This window comes from Impatiens glandulifera, chromosome 8 (assembly GCF_907164915.1).
Source record: "Impatiens glandulifera chromosome 8, dImpGla2.1, whole genome shotgun sequence".
In the NCBI taxonomy this organism is placed as follows: domain Eukaryota; kingdom Viridiplantae; phylum Streptophyta; class Magnoliopsida; order Ericales; family Balsaminaceae; genus Impatiens; species Impatiens glandulifera.
The window spans coordinates 43,415,208-43,432,557 of NC_061869.1; the positions used below are offsets into that span (position 1 = coordinate 43,415,208).

General features: G+C 28.0%; 8 pseudogenes; all 8 read right to left on the bottom strand.

Moving 5' to 3' along the window:
* Positions 1-863: 863 nt before the first annotated feature.
* On the bottom strand, positions 864-981 carry LOC124913473 (annotated as a pseudogene).
* A 1,511-nt stretch (positions 982-2,492) lies between these two features.
* LOC124913447 lies at positions 2,493-2,611 on the bottom strand (annotated as a pseudogene).
* Positions 2,612-3,272: 661 nt separating this feature from the next.
* Positions 3,273-3,391, bottom strand: LOC124913524 (annotated as a pseudogene).
* Positions 3,392-4,073: 682 nt separating this feature from the next.
* LOC124913529 lies at positions 4,074-4,192 on the bottom strand (annotated as a pseudogene).
* Positions 4,193-5,845: 1,653 nt separating this feature from the next.
* Positions 5,846-5,963, bottom strand: LOC124913446 (annotated as a pseudogene).
* Positions 5,964-6,620: 657 nt separating this feature from the next.
* On the bottom strand, positions 6,621-6,741 carry LOC124913453 (annotated as a pseudogene).
* Positions 6,742-13,079: 6,338 nt separating this feature from the next.
* LOC124913458 lies at positions 13,080-13,198 on the bottom strand (annotated as a pseudogene).
* A 691-nt stretch (positions 13,199-13,889) lies between these two features.
* On the bottom strand, positions 13,890-14,010 carry LOC124913470 (annotated as a pseudogene).
* Positions 14,011-17,350: the final 3,340 nt, after the last annotated feature.

The window sequence follows — 17,350 nt, forward strand, 5'->3', positions numbered from 1 at the left end:
AAACTTAAAATTAAATATTCAATTAAAAGAGCACAAACTAATAGGATTTATTAAGTTAAAAATCTTTTAAAAATATATATATAATCACACATTATTTAATTTCTCTCATTAATTATATCACTAAATTTATTAATTAAAATATTTATTATTTTAAAAAATATAAATTTTATTATTATATATTAATAATATTTACGTTAAAAAATCATTTCTTCAAAATCAATTAAATTATTTTAAATAATACAAAATTTATTCAAATAAATTATATCAAACAAATCAACATTTAACAAATAAATAACCTATGCAAACACATCACATGCTGCTGGTCGGCACTAAATTTTGGTTGCTTTGTTATAAGTTTATTTTTTATATATCTAAATTTAACTAGAATATAGAGTTGATAAATTTTCTTCACTTTCATACATATGTAATCATTATTTTCGTGATAGCACGAGGTTAAATATTTAAACAAAACATAAATATCAAATAAATAATCTAATTAACGTGTTTTTTAAAATCGTTCATTTTTATGTTTTTTTTTTTCATAGAAATATTAAAAATTAATTAAAATATTCGAAATTAACGTGTGTTTATTTTAAATAGTACATTTTCACACTCTATTTTGTATTTTTTTCTTCATAAAAACGTTTAAAATCTTTATAATTAATCCGTTTTCAAAATATTTTCTATGTTGTTTTATATAAAAACATAAAAAATCAAATCAATATTTCTAAATTAATTTATTATTAAAATCGTTCATTTTTACATTTTTTTTTTGTTTTTTCACAAAAACATTAAATATGAGTTTTAGATTAACATTTATTCGATTTGGTCCATTTTAATCGTTATTTAAAAAATTATATAAAGGAATGCGACACGAGTATTTCTCGAATGGTCACCCATCCTAGTACTACTCTCGCAAAACACTTTTAACCATGGAGTTATGATGGGATTTAGTGCATTAGTGCTGGTATGATCACACTAATTATATGAAAAACAATTTATTTATTTGATAAATCATATTTAAAAAAATATATATTTTTACGAAATTCTAAATAGACTAGTTTTAATCAACTAAAGACTATTTACGAACACAATTTCTTCAAATTGATACGTTTTCACGTTATTTTGATATTCTTTCTCATTAAAACATAAAAATTAATCATAATGTTAGAAATTAACGTGTTTTTTAAATCGTATGTTTTTCACGCTATTATATTTTTTTCCCATAAAAGCAATAAAGATATCTTCGAATTGATCATTTTTCAAGATACTTTGTATGTTTTTTTATATAAAACATCAAAAATCAAATAAATATTCGAAATTAACGTGTTTTTAAAAAACATCCGTATTTACCCAATTTTTTTGTCATTTTTTCATAAAACATTAAAAATTAATTAATATATTCAAATTTACATGTGTTTTTTTTAAATCGTACATTTTCAAGCATATATTTTTTTGTTTTTTTATAAAAATATTTTAAAATCTTAAAATTGATCCATTTTTGAGATATTTTGTATATAGTGTTATATAAAAATATAAAAAATCAAATAAATAGTTTGAAATTAACGTCTTTTTAAAATAGTTTGTTTTTATGCTTTATTTTATGTTTTTTTCATCATAAAAACATTAAAAATGAGTGTTATATTAACATTTATTCGATTTTTCCCATTTTGTTTGTTATTTAAAAAATATAAAATTGAGTGCGACACGAGGATTTTTTAGGGGGTCACCCATCCTAGTACAACTCTCGCCCAAACATGCACAACTACCGAGTTCTGATGGAAACCGGTGCATTAGTGCTGGTAAAAACGTTTAAAATTCTTCAAATTAATCCATTTCAAAGATATTTTGTATAATGTTTTATATAAAAACATCAAAAATAAAATAAATATTTTGAAATTAATGTGTTTTTAAAATTGTTTGTTTTTACGCTTTTATTTTGTGTTTCTTTAAAACAAACATTAAAAGTAAATTAAAATATTCGAAATTATCGTATTTATTTTAAAATCGTATTATGATTTTTTTCATCAAAAATTTTTAAAAATCTTCAAAATGATCATTTTTCAAGATATTTTGTATGTTGTTTTATATAAAAACATCATAAATCAAATAAACAATTTGAAATTAACGTTTTTAAAAATAGTTTGTATTTACGCTTTTATTTTGTTTTTTCATAAAATATTACAAATTTATTAAATTTTTTGAAATGAACGTGTTTTTTAATCGTACATTTTTACGCATCTATTTTGTGTTTTTTTTTTCAAAAAAATGTTTAAAATTCTTCAAATTAATTTGTTTTTAAAATATTTTGTATGTTGTTTTATATAAAATATCAAAAATCAAACAAATAGTTCAAAATTAACATTTTTTAAATCGTTCGTTTTTACGCTTTTATTTTGTGTATTTTTTCCCATAAAAACATTAAAAATTAGTGTTACATTAACGATTATTCAATTTGGTCCATTTTAATCGTTATAAAAAAAATATAAAAAGGAGTTCAACACGAGGATTTACTAGGGGGTCACCCATCCTTGTACTACTCTCGCCCAAGCACGATTGACTGCAGATTTCTAATGGGATCCACTCTATTCGTGCTGGTATGATCGCACCCTTTATATGATTAACAATTTATTCTTTGATACATCATAATTAAAAAACATGACTTTTTTACGTAATTCTAAATAGACGAGTTTTAAACAACCGAAGGTTGCTTACGACCACGATTTTTTTAAAATTGATTCATTTTCATGATATTTTATTTTTATAGTTTTTCAATAAAACTTAAAAAATCAATTAGAATACTCGAAATTAACCTTTTTATTAAATTATACATTTTCACGCTACTGTTTTTTATTTTTACAAAAAACATTAAAAAATTTTCGAATTGATCATTTTTCAAGATATTTTGTTTGTTTTTTAATATAAAAACATCAAAAAATCAAATAAATAATCGTGATTAACGTGTGTTTTTAAAAATAGTTGTTTTTACGCTCTTTTTTGTGATTTTTTCATAAAAACAATAAAAATTAATTAAAATACTCAAAATTAACGTGTGTTTATTTTAAATCGCACTTTTTCACGCATATATTTTTTGTTTTTTTTATAAAAACGTTTTAATTCTTCAAATTGATCCATTTTAAAGATATTTTGTTTGTTGTTTTATATAAAAACATCAAACGTCAAATAAATTGTTCGAAATTAAAGTTTTTTTAAATCGTTTGGTTTTTACGTTTTTATTTTGTGTTTTTTTTCTTTCATAAAAACATTAAAAATGAGTGTGACACGAGGTATTCCCAAAGGGTCACCCATCCTAGTACTACTCTTGCTCGAGTACGCTTAACTTCGGAGTTCTGATGGGATCCGGTGCATTACTGTTGGTATGATTGCACTTGTTATATGATGAACAATTTATTCATATGATACATCATAATTTACAAAATGATTTTTTTTACGAAATTCAAAATAAACGAATTAAAACAACCAATGACTGTTTACAACCACAGTTTCTTCAAATTAATCCATTTTTACGTTATTTTTGTATGCTTTTAAAACATCAAAATCAATTAGAATGTTCGAAATTAATGTGTTTTTTTAAATCGTATGTTTTCACGCTATCGTTTTTAATTTTAAAAAATATTAAAAATCTTCTAATTGATCTTTTTCAATATATTTTGTATGTTTTTTTTATAAAAACATCAAAACTTAAATAAATAATGTGAATTAACGTGTGCTTTCAAAATTCTTTCAAAATTTGTTCGTATTTACCCTATTATTTTTGATTTTTTTCATAAAACATTGAAAATCAATTAATATATTCGAAATTAATGTGTATTTTTTTTTATTAATCTTATATTTTCACGTATCTTTTTTTGTTCAGTTTTTGAGATATTTTGTATGTTCTTTTATATAAAAACATAAAAAATCAAATAAATAGTTCGAAAATATTATTTTTAAAACCATTTGTTTTTACAATTTTATTTTGTGTTTTTTTTTTAAAAAACATTAAAAATGAGTGTTACATTAACGTTTATTCGATTTGGTTCATTTTTATCGTTATTTAATAAAATATAAAAGGAGTGTGACACCAAGACTTTTTAGTGGGTCACCCATCCTAGTAATACTCTCGCCCAAGCACGCTTAATTGCGGAGTTCTTATGGGATTCAGTGCATTAGTGCTGGTATGATCACACTCATTATATAATAAACAATTTTTTCTTTTGATACATCATAATTAAAAAAATGATATTTTTACGAAATTATTAATAGACGAGTTTTAAACAATTGAAGGTCGTTTACGACCATGGTTTCTTCATATTGATCAATTTTCACGCTATTTTTGTATGCGTTTTGAATTAAACATAAAAAATTAATTAGAATGTTCAAAATTAACGTTTTTATTTTAAAATCGTACGTTTTCACGCTATAATGATTTTTTCTCATAAAAACATTATTTTTTTTTTCGAATTGATCCCTTTTCAAGATATTTAGTATTTTATTTTATATAAAATTAGCAAAATCAAATAAATAATTCGAAATTAACATTTCTAAGAAACTTTAATTTTTACGCTTTTATTTTGTTTTTTCATAAAAACATTAAAAACGCTTCTATATCAAGCATCTATTTTGTTATTTTTTCTTCATAAAACGTTTAAAATTCATCTAATTAATCCATTTTCATGATATTTTTTTTGTATGTTGTTTTATATAAAAACATCAAAAATCAAATAAATAGTTCGAAATTAACATTTGTTTTAAAATAATTCGTTTTTATGCTTTTATTTTGTGTTTATTTTCTTTCATAAAAACATTTAAAATCAATTAAAATATTTGAAATTAAGGTGTTTTTATTTTAACACGTATATTTTCACACATTAATTTTGTGTTTTTTTTTCATAAAAACGTTTAAAATTAATTTATTTTAAAGATATTTTGAATGTTGTTTTTTATAAAATATCAAAAATCAAATAAATAGTTAGAAATTATCGTCTTTTTAAAATTGTTTGTTTTACGATTTTATTTTGTATTTTATAAAAAGGAGTGCGACACGAGGACTTTCTAAGGGGTCACCATTCCTAGTACTACTCTCGCAAAGCACGCTTAAGTGCGGAGTCCTGATGAGGTTCAGTGCATTAGTACTGGTATGATCACACCTGTTACATGATGAACATTTTATTTATTTGATAAATCATAATTAAAAAAATGAGTTTTAAACAACCAAAGGCCGTTTACGACCACAATCTTTTCAAATAAATCCGTTTTCACACTATTTTTGTATGTTTTTTGAATTAAACATAAAAAACCAATTAAAATGTCCAAATTAACGTGTTTATTTTAAAATTGTACGTTTTCACACTATCGTTTTATGAGTTTTTCTCATAAAAACATTAAAAAAATCTTCGACTTGATCCTTTTACAAGATATTTTGTATGTTATTTTATATAAAACATCTAAAATCAAGTAAATAATTTGAAATCAATTAAAATATTCGATTAAAATTATTCGTTTTTACGCTTTTATTTTATTTTTATTCATACAAACATTAAAAATCAATTAAAATATTCGAAATTAACATGTGTTTTTTTCAAATCGTACATGTTCACGATTTTTTTTTGTTTTTTTATAAAAATGTTTTAAATTCTTCAAATTGATCCGTTATAAACATATTTTGTATGATTTTTATATAAAATATCAAAAATTAAATAATAAGTTCGAAATTAATGTCTTTTTAAAATCGTTTCTTCTTAGGATTTTATTTTGTATTTTTTCATAAAATATAAAAAATGAGTGTTACATTAATGTTTATTCGATTTTATCAATTTTAATCATTATTTTAAAAAATATTAAAGGAGTGCGACACTAGGACTTTCTAAGGGTCACTCATCCTAGTAATACTCTTGCCCAACCACGCTTAACTACGGAGTCCTGATGAGATTCGGTGCATTAGTGCTGGTATGATCACACACGTTATATGATGAACAATTTATTCATTTAATAAAAAAATGTTTTTTTTTATAAATTTCGAAATAGACGAATTTTAAGCAATTGAAGGTCGTTTACGACCTCAATTTCTTTAAATTAATCTGTTTTCATTCTTTTTTTTTTTTTGGTATGCTTTATCATTAAAACATTAGAAATCAATAAGGATATTCGAAATTAACGTTTTTTGATTTTTTTTTCATAAAAACATTAAAAAAATCATGGAATTGATCCATTTCCAAGACATTTTGTATGTTTTTTTAATAAAAACATCAAAAACCAAATAAATAATCGAAATTAACTTGTGTTTATATTTGTTTTTTGTTTTTACGCTATTTTTTAATTTTTTTATAAACATTAAATTAATTAAAATATTTAAAATTAACGTGTGTTTTTTTAAATCGTATATTTTCAGGCATTTAGTTTTGTTTTAAATTCTTCAAATTGATCCGTTTTAAGGATATTTTGTATATTGATTTACATAAAAACATCAAAATCAAATAAATAATTGAAATTAACGTTATTTTTAAAATGCTCGTTTTTATGTTTTTATTTTGTATTTTTTATAAACACATTAAAAGGGAGTGTTATATTAAGTTTATTCAATTTGGTCCATTTTAATCGTTATTTAAAAAATATAAAAAGAAGTGCGACACAAGGACTTCTCATTGGATCACCCATCCTAGTACTACTCTTGACAAAAAGAAAGCTTAACTGCGGAGTTCTAATGAGATCTGGTGCATTAGTGTTTGTATGATTGCACTCGTTATATGAAAAACAATTTATTCATTTGATACATCATAATTTTAAAAAATGTTTTTCTTATGAAATTCTAACTAGACGAGTTTTAAACAATTAAAGGCCGTTTACGACCACGGTTTCTTCAAATATTTCGTTTCACGCTATTTTTGTATGTTTTTTCATTAAAACATCAAAAATCAATTAGAATATATACGTTTCAATGTGTTTATTTTAACATCGTACGATTTCACATGTATATTTTAAAATAGTACGTTTTTACACTATCGTTTTTTGATTTTTTTCATAAAAACATTAAAAAAATCTTCGATTTGATCCTCTTTCAAGATATTTGGTATGTATGTTTGTTATATAAAAACATCAAAAATCAAGTAAATAATCGAAATTAACGGGTGTTTTTAAAAATCTTTCTTTTTTACGCTATTTTTTTTATGTTTTCAGAAGAACATTAAAAATAAATTAAAATATTCGGGAGTTTATCATAGTTGGTCACTTTATGGGCAACATGAAGGAACCATTTGCCGAGGTTAAAAGAATGTTGATATGTTAGTGGGAATCCTCTGGTCTGGAGAGGATCACAATCAATGATCATGGATTCTACTTTCTATCATTCAAGAATGGAAGCGAAATAAAGCCGATCATAGAGAGAGAATATACCTTTATCAAAGGAAAAAGATTCAAGTAGTACAAGTGGAGCGATGAACTTAATACTAATCATAGACCACCCGAACTTGAACAAATCTGGGTGAATCTCAAGAATGTTCCACCACACCTGTGCAACTCAATGGGCCTGACCTATATTTCAAGCATGATAGGCAAACCACTTATGTTTGACCCAGGAATGGAAGTCTACGAGCGTGCATCTGTGGCCAAAGTTAGTGTCAAAATCCATCCAAGTAGTTCTCTTCCAATTGAGCTTGAACTTAAAGATAGTCTGGGAAATTTATTTGACATTGGAGTACAATACGAATAGAAACCAAATCGATGTATATGGTGTAGCACTTTCACACACGCTATGAATAAATGTCCCATCAATAATAATCTAAAATCGAAGGCCAATAACAATGCTCAGGAAGGCGGTAAAAATGACTCTAACCAGGCTCAGATTGAGAAAAATGTGAACATGTCTAAACTTAACATCAATGAACACACTAATAATGATAGGATGGGCAACCAAAAGCAAGAACAGATAAGGGTAAGGGTACAATCTGGCCTTACTAATACTGATCTTAATGGTCATGTTCAGGGCACCGGTCCTAGGGATTCTGTTTTCTCAAGAATATGTCCTATTCAAAACGTCGACCCTGGTCAGGATATCGGTCCTGATAGAGCTGGACATAGCCACACTAGTCCTAGAGCTTCTCATAATGCTACCGTTCCTAGCCATATTGACCATGTTAAGCCTGGTCCTGGACTTGCTAATCCAGATACTACTCAAGCTACCGTACTTGCTACTACCGGTCCTGATGAAAAATGTTCTGGTTCTAAAGTTTATGGAATTCAAAGATCTATGGGACGGGGAATATTTGTCCCATATGAAACAAGCAAAATTGGGTCTGATGGCACACCAATAGGTCGTGAGTCCACTCTTCACAATTCTAGGAATGCAAGAAGGAACCAAAAAGCAATGCCATCAGAATTCAAAATGACCCGATCCATGGGCTCAGAGCCACCTTTCGAGAAAATGAACAAGAAAATCCTAGACAAAAAAATATTGAAAAACCAACAAGCAATAAAGAAGATCTTGAGAATGAACTGGAAAATCTCGGGTTTTATAAAATTAAAAGATCAAGTGCAGAAGAAGACAATTTGGTCTTGAATAAGGTAGTGAACATTGGTTATGAAGTAGGGCGAATTAAAATCGATAACAGACATGAATCTAGTAGTGAAGAGGTTCAAAGTTAGAAAAGACCTACTAAAGAAGAACAAGCTGAAAAGCGAAGACAGAATAGAAAGATCCTTGATCCAGAAGCCACCGACTCTATAATGGGAGAAGATGAGATCTATGTGAGACAACCCCCACTCAATATGAATAGTATTCCATGTAATCAAGCTGTAGCTATTGAGGATAGTGAGACAAGTGATGCTTACGATTTCTCTAATGAAGAGGTCCAGGACAGTTTAGAAAGTCAGGAACCCAACACTTATATCCATTCATGAATATAGTGACATGGAATATAAGGGGACTCAATGACCCTCTGAAATGCAAAGAAATCAAGAGGATCATTGAGAACCAGAAGATCACTATTATGGGTATTCTTGAGACAAATGTCAAAAGCCGGAACATTGAGAAGATTAGTAAGCTGTGTATTGATAGAAGCTGGGAAATCATTCACAACTCAAATGACAAAACAAGAAGAATATGAGTTATTTGGGATAACAAAGTTGCTGAGGTCAGAGCTCTCTTTTTGAATAATTAAGCAATCCTGTGGAGGTTAAAGATAGAATCACAGGAATCCTGTTTAATATTGCTATTGTCTATGCTAACAACTCAAGCACTGACAGAAGACTCCTATAGAATTTTCTTAGAAACTAGATCGGTAGTGATAAATCTTGGGCTGTCCTTGGTGATTACAACGTAACCAGAAACGAATCTGATCGTAGCTCAGAATTTGAAATAACTCGGGATATGATTGACTTTAATGACTGTATCAGATATATGGGTTGTATCGAGCCTACCAATTATGGGAATTTCTTCACTTGGTCTTCTACGAGAGGGAATGAGTAAATTAGAAGAAGTATAATTGATAGATGTTTGGTAATGAAAACTGGATTAACCAATTTCCGAGAAGTCAACTTCATGTTCTGAATCTGGGTATATCTGATCACTGCCCGATTAAATTGTTCTAGGAAAAGGAAGAAAGGTTCAAAAGGCCCTTTAAAATTTTCAATTTCTGGATGGAAAATGACAAATTCAAGGGTATTCTCAAAAGCGTATAGTCTACAGATGTCAGGGGATCCAAATTGTACAGGGTTTCTAAGAAGCTTAAACTCCTGAAGAATCATCTCCAAAACTTTAATTAGAAGAAGTTCAACAATATCTCCAATAGAGTTCTGGCTTCTAGAGAAGAACTGAAAGAAGTTCAGAAAAGGTTATTAAGGGATGATAATGATGAACAACTCAATGAAACAGAAAGGGATGCGCTTGAAAATTTCAGGAAGCTGATTCTTCTTGAAGAGAATTTTATTAGACAGAAATCAAGACAGAGCTGGCTCTCGTTGGGTGACAAAAACACAGCTTTTTTCTACAGAAAATGCAAGGCTAGAAACATGAGAAACAATGTATACAAGCTGAAGAATGATGATGATGTATATGTTCATGGTCAAAAGGGTGTACAAGATTTGGCTATCGATTTCTATAAGCAGCTTATGGGTACAAGATAGCAACATCAAAGTCACCTGAATACCTTGTATCAGATTATTGATAGGAAAATTTCATCAGAAGATAGTCATGAGTTGATAAGGGTGGTCACGAGGGTTGAGGTTAAAGAAGCTCTGTTTAGTATTGATGGGAATAAAAGTCCGGGTCCTGATGGGTTTAATGCACAGTTCTTCAAAGACAATTGGTCGGTTGTGGGTAAAGACGTTACTGATGGGGTTCTGCAATTTTTCAAGAACATGAAGATGTTAAAGCAATGGAATACAGCGGTCTTAACCTTGATCTCCAAAACTGCGGTACCCGAAAAATTACAAGATTTCAGACCAATTTCTTGCTGCAATGTGATTTATAAAATAATTTCAAAAATAATTTCTAAACAATTTAAAAATGTCATAGGAAAAATTATAAATCTTAAGCAATCTGCATTCATCCCCGGTAGGACAATCTCTCATAATATTCTTCTCATGCAGAGCCTTTTAAAAGGCTACGGGAATAAGAAAATATCTCAGAGAGTGACTTTCAAAATAGATATCAAGAAAGCTTTCGACTCTGTTAGATGGGAAGCCATTCGAGAATTTTTGGTTGTATCTGCTTTTCCTATGATTTTTATTGATTGGATTATGCAGTGCTTTTCATCATCCTGCTTTGTTGTTAGCGTCAATGGAGTCTACGGAGGCTATTTCAAGGGTGAAAAGGGGTAAGGCAAAGGGTCCCCCTCTTTTCTTACCTTTTTGTTGCTATCATGTCGATCTTTGAGAGCATCTTCGCGATGTTCCAAAAGAATCGTCCATACATCTTTCACCCATTCTGTGAGGTAGAGGAGGTAACCCATTTATGCTTTGCTGACGATTTTTTCATTCTAGCGCACGTAGACATTGAGTCTATTAAAACTATTAGGGCTGCACTAACATTCTTTTCTAAGGTTACAGGTTTAACTATTAATGAAAGAAAAAGTGTGGCATTTTATGGAGGCGTGAATGACGAAACGAAGCAGGACATCTTCAACATCATGGGCATCAAGGAAGACAGTTTTCCCGTAAGGTACTTAGGAATTCCGTTAACCTCAAAGCAGATCGAGATGTCACACTACAAGTCGCAGATTGAAAAGGTAAAAATATGATATCTGGCTGGGCAGCGAAAAAACTTTCTTATGTAGGGATGATCGAACTTATCAAAACCGTGGTCATGGGCATAGTTGGCTACTGGGCGTAGAAAATGGTCATTCTGAAGAAGGTAACGAAGGAGCTCGATACACTGATGATGAACTTTATCTAGGGCAGTAGCGGAAGAGGAGGAAAAAAATCAAATGGACCGCTCTCTGCAAACTGAAGGACGAGGGAGACATCGACTTGAAGAACTGTATTGAGTGGAACAAGGTTCTAACCTTCAAGTATTTGTGGGCTTTGGAGCGCAATCAGGAGTCACTATGGATCAAATGGGTACATACGAGGTTTATGAAATATGAAACCAGCATCTGGACCTGCAAAATTCATGAAGGTATGAGCTGTTCTCTAAAAAAGATTCTTAAACTAAGAAGCGATATTGCAGATCTTTATGACATCCGGCTAGGGGACGGGAAAGACACTCTATTCTGTAACATACAACTACATGACATTAAAGAGGGACTAGCCTATCATCTAGCCTATCATCCACTACATGACATTCTGTCACGACCCCTGGTTTTACATTCTGTAACATACAACTACATGACATTCTGTCACGACTCCTGGTTTGAAAACTAGCCTATCATCCACAAGGAGGAGTTTCAAAATACCCGCATCAGAAGGGACTGCACAGAAGCGAAAATCAAAGACATTAAAGACGGGAATTAGGACTCACTCCTGAGAAGAAATTCAGAAGGACAAAGGATACTTCATCATATAAGTAACATACAACTACATGACAGACCAAATATTCATGAATGGAAAGCTGAAGAGAATGGGAAGCTGGTATTGAAGAAAATATGGGAGGTAACACGGGAAAAAGCACAGAAAGTAGAATGGGCTCCTCTTGTATGGTCAACGAAGATCATCCCTAGACACCAGTTCATCCTATGGCTCGCCTTCTGGGAAAGACTCAGCACTCGTGATCGTATCAACAAGTATATGAGCATCCCAGACATGAACTGTCTTCTATGTAGAGGAAATGAAGAAACCATAGATCACCTATTGGGGAGCTGCTGTATTTCTTCAGAGCTTTGGGATAGATTTTATAAAAGCCTGGAGCTGATCAGTTTCCCGAGCGAATGGAATGAAATAAAAAATGCAGCACTACTCAAAGCCAAGGGAAATAGATTTGCAACAAGCGTGTTAAAGTGCGACTTTGGAGCAGTGGTGTATAACATTTGGCAAGAATAGAATGTAAGGGTATATGACAGAACCCGCAGGAGCGTTGAAGAGTTATGGAAAAATATTATATCGGATTGTAGCGCCCTCGCGGGAACGTGGACAAGAATTCCAAGCACGAAGCAGAACTGGAATTTCTGTAGGAAGTGGAATTTACCGTTTACGTTTTTAGCTTTTTAGCTTTTATTCAGAATGTTACGACTTCAAAATCATTATAGGTCTGTCTAGAATGATATCTTAAACTTGTGGTTTTTTTTTTCCATTTTTGGTAATTTTTAATGAAATGACGCTAAGTCGTTTTTCCCAGAAAAAAAATTAAAATATTCGAAATTAACGTGTGTTTTTTTTAAATCGTACATTTTCACGTAATTATTTTTTGTTTTTATTATAAAAACGTTTTAAATTCTTCAAATTGATCCGTTTTAAAGATATTTTGTATGTTATTTTATATAAAAACATCAAAAATCAAATAAATATGTCGAAATTAACGTCTTTTTAAAATCATTTGTTTTTACAATTTGATTTTATATTTTTTTCATAAAAACATTAAAAATGAGTGTTACATTAACGTTTATTCGATTTAGTCCATTTTAATCGTTATTTTAAAAAATATATAAAAAGGAGTGCAACACAAGATCTTCCCACGGGGTCACCCATCCTAGAACTACTCTCCCCTAGACACGCTTAATTGCGGAGTTCTGATGGGATCGGGTGCATTGGTGCCTATACTATCACTCTCGTCATATGATGAACAATTTCATTTATTTGATAAATAATAAGTAAATAAATTATTTTTTACGAAATTCTAAAAGACGAATTTTAATCACCCGAAGATCGTTTACGAACACAGTTTCTTCAAATTGATTCATTTTCAAGCTATTTTTGTATACTTGTTCATTAAAACATCAAAAATAAATTAGAATACGTACGTTTTCACGTGTTTATTTTAAAATCGTACGTTTTCACACAAACATTTTTTTTATTTTATTTTCATAAGAACATTAAACGAATCTTCGAATTTATCATTTTTCAAGATATTTTGTATGTTTGTTTTTTATAAAATATCAAAAATCAAATAAAAAATTGAAATTATTGTATGTTTATAAAAAAATGTTTGTTTTTACGCTATTTTTTTTATAAATATTAAATTAATTAAAATATTTAAAATTAATGTGTGTTTTTTTAAATCATACATTTTCAGGCATTTAGTTTTGTTTTAAATTCTTCAAATTGATCCATTTTAAAAATATTTTGTATATTGATTTACATAAAATCATCATAAATCAAGTAAATAATCGAAATTAAAGTTATTTTTAAAACGCTTGTTTTACGCTTTTATTTTGTATTTTTTATAAACACATTAAAAGGGAGTGTTATATTAAGTTTATTCAATTTGGTCCATTTTAATTGTTATTTAAAAAATATAAAAAGAAGTGCGAAATAAGGACTTCCCATGGGGTCACCAATCCTAGTATTACTCTTGCCAAAAAGCACGTTTTACTGCGGAGTTCTGATGGAATCCGGTGTATTAGTGTTGGTATGATTGCACCCGTTACATGAAAAACAATTTATTTATTTAATATATCATAATTTAAAAAAAATTATTTTCTTACGAAATTCTAAATAGACGAGTTTTAAACAATCAAAGGTCGTTTACGACCAGTTTCTTCAAATATTCTGTTTCACGCTATTTTTGTATGTTTTTTCATTAAAACATCAAAAATCAATTAGAATATGTATGTTTTAATGTGTTTATTTTAAAATCGTTTGTTTTCACGTGTATATTTTAAAATAGTAAGTTTTTACACTATCGTTTTTTGATTTTTTTCATAAAAACATTAAAAAATCTTCGATTTGATCCTCTTTCAAGATATTTGGTATGTTTTTTATATAAAAACATCAGAAATCAAATAAATAATCGAAATCAACGGTTGATTTTAAAAATCGTTCGTTTTTACGCTATTTTTTTACAATGTTTTCAGAAAAACATGAAAAATAAATTAAAATATTCAAAATTAACATGTGTTTTTTTTAAATCGTACATTTTCACGTAATTATTTTTTGTTTTTATTATAAAAACGTCTTAACTTTATCAAATTGATCCGTTTTAAAAATATTTTGTATGTTGTTTTATATAAAAACATCAAAAATCAAATATATATGTCGAAATTAACATCTTTTTAAAATCATTTGTTTTTACAATTTTATTTTATATTTTTTTTTCATAAAAATATTAAAAATGAGTGTTACATTAATGTTTATTCGATTTAGTCCATTTTAATCGTTATTTTAAAAAATATATAAAAATGAGTGCAACACAAGATCTTTCCACGGAGTCACTCATCCTAGAACCACTCTCCCCTAGACAAGCTTAATTGCGGAGTTCTAATGGGATCGAGTGCATTAATGCCTATACGATCACTCTCGTTATATGATGAACAATTTCATTTATTTGATAAATAATAATTAAATAAATTATTTTATACGAAATTCTAAATAGACGAATTTTAATCACCCGAAGATCGTTTACGAACACAGTTTCTTCAAATTGATCTATTTTCAAGCTGATTTTGTATGCTTGTTCATTAAAACATCAAAAATCAATTAGAATACGTACATTATCACGTGTTTATTTTAAAATCGTAAGTTTTCATACAAACATGTATTTTATTTTATTTTCATAAAGACATTAAAAGAATCTTCGAATTTATCATTTTTCAAGATATTTTGTATGTTTTTTATAAAAACATCAAAAATAAAATAAATAATCGAAATTAACGTGTGTTTATAAAATGTTTGTTTTTACGCTATTTTTTTAAATATTAAATTAATTAAAATATTTAAAATTAATGTGTGTTTTTTTAAATCGTACATTTTTAGGCATTTAGTTTTGTTTTAAATTCTTCAAATTGATCCGTTTTAAAGATATTTTGTATATTTATTTACATAAAAACATCATAAATCAAATAAATAATCGAAATTAATGTTATTTTTAAAACGCTCGTTTTAAGCTTTTATTTTGTATTTTTTTATAAACACATTAAAAGGGAGTGTTATATTAAGTTTATTCAATTTGGGAGTGACGTTTGTATCGCCGGAGTGTCGTTGGATATTGATGATAGCGAGTGACGTTCGAATCGCCGGTGTGTTGCTGAATGTTGATGACACGAGTGACGTTGGAATCGCCAGAGTGTCGCTGAATGTTAATGACAGCGAGTGACGTTCGAATCGCCAAAGTGTCGCTGAATGTTGATAAATAAAATATTCTCTCGAATACAACAATAAAATATAAAAGAAATAGAAAATAATAATTATAATTATAATTAATAGAGCATTATTAGAGCCCTCCATCAATGGCTAAAGTACCATTGATAGAGGCAACGCGAAAGACTTGATTTTATAGCTCAAGAACAAAACTTTGGCTTTGATACTATGTATAATTTTTTAGAGAGGGAAAATAATATTTTTATTTATTGTATTTTCTTTTTATATATCACATAAGAAGTCTAGTGCTTAAATATTGAAAATTACATATCAATAAAATAAAAATTAAATCTATCAATAAAATAAAAATCAAATCAATTATAATTGATTTGACAATCAACAGTAAATCTTTAATCAAGTAGCAAATCAATTTTTCTCATTTTCTACTGATAACATTCCATTCTTAGAATTTCCATTCTTAAAATTGTTTCCTTCCAAGATAATTCTACAAAATCATTAAAAAGAATTCTTCAAATTGATCCTTTTACAAGATATTTTGTATGTTCTCTTTTATAAAAACATCAAAAATCAAATAAATAATTTGAAATTAATGTTTTATAAAAATCTTTCGTTTTTACTCTTTAATTTATTTTTTCCTAAAAACATAAAAAAGCAATGAAAATATTCGATTTTTTTAAAATTGTACTTTTTCACGCATCAATTTTGTTTTTTTCATAAGAACGTTAAATTTTTTAAATTTATCCATTTTCAATGTATTTTGTATGTTTTATTATACAAAAACATCAAAAATCAAATAAATAGTTCGAAATTAACGCTTTTTTTTAAACCGTTCAGTTTTTACTCTTTTATTTTGTATTTATTTTCATAAAAATATTAAAAATCAATTGAAATAATAGAAATTAATGTATTTTTTTAAAATCATATATTTTCAAGCATCTATTTTGTGTTTTTCATAAAAACGTTTAAAATTCTTCAAATTAATTAATTTTCAGCATTTTTTTAATGTAGTTTTATATAAAAACTATTAGGATCGGGTGCAACAATAGAGATGTGGTCTGACTATGTTGAACGCTTACACACTTCTATTTGATATTAACTCTGTTAGAAGTTTATATCCGTTTCTATTCTTCACAAGTCGTCACAAACTCTTGAACGAAGTTCAAGTGTAGAACTGTTTGTTTGGACTTGAAGCAGCTTGTGAATGAGATTGAAAGAAAGGAACACAAGAGACAAGAGATTTTATGAATGTTAGGAGTAAAAGTTCTTATGTCACCCTTCTTCTCAACCTTGAGAAGGATATTCACTAGAAGATTTGGTTTAAATACAACACTTGTACAAACCCAGTCGGACAACTAGGACTTAGACACTGTCTGTTTCCGAACTCCAAGCACACAACACTTTGTTGAACAAAAACAAATTCTGTGAACTTATAATACTAAAGACTCACACAAAATGAACAGTATGTAATACAAATTTAACACTCTTGCAAACTTGTAAGCTTTTAAGACTTTGATAGCTTTAGAGAGTAGTTAGAAAACCGATGTTTAACTTGTAAAGCAGTTGTAAAAGCAATTGATGGTAAACGGTGAAGCAAACCATCCTCTATATTCTTCTTAAATAAGCAAGCTGCAATAGAGATATTTTCTTTAGAGAACTTTTGTCCTAA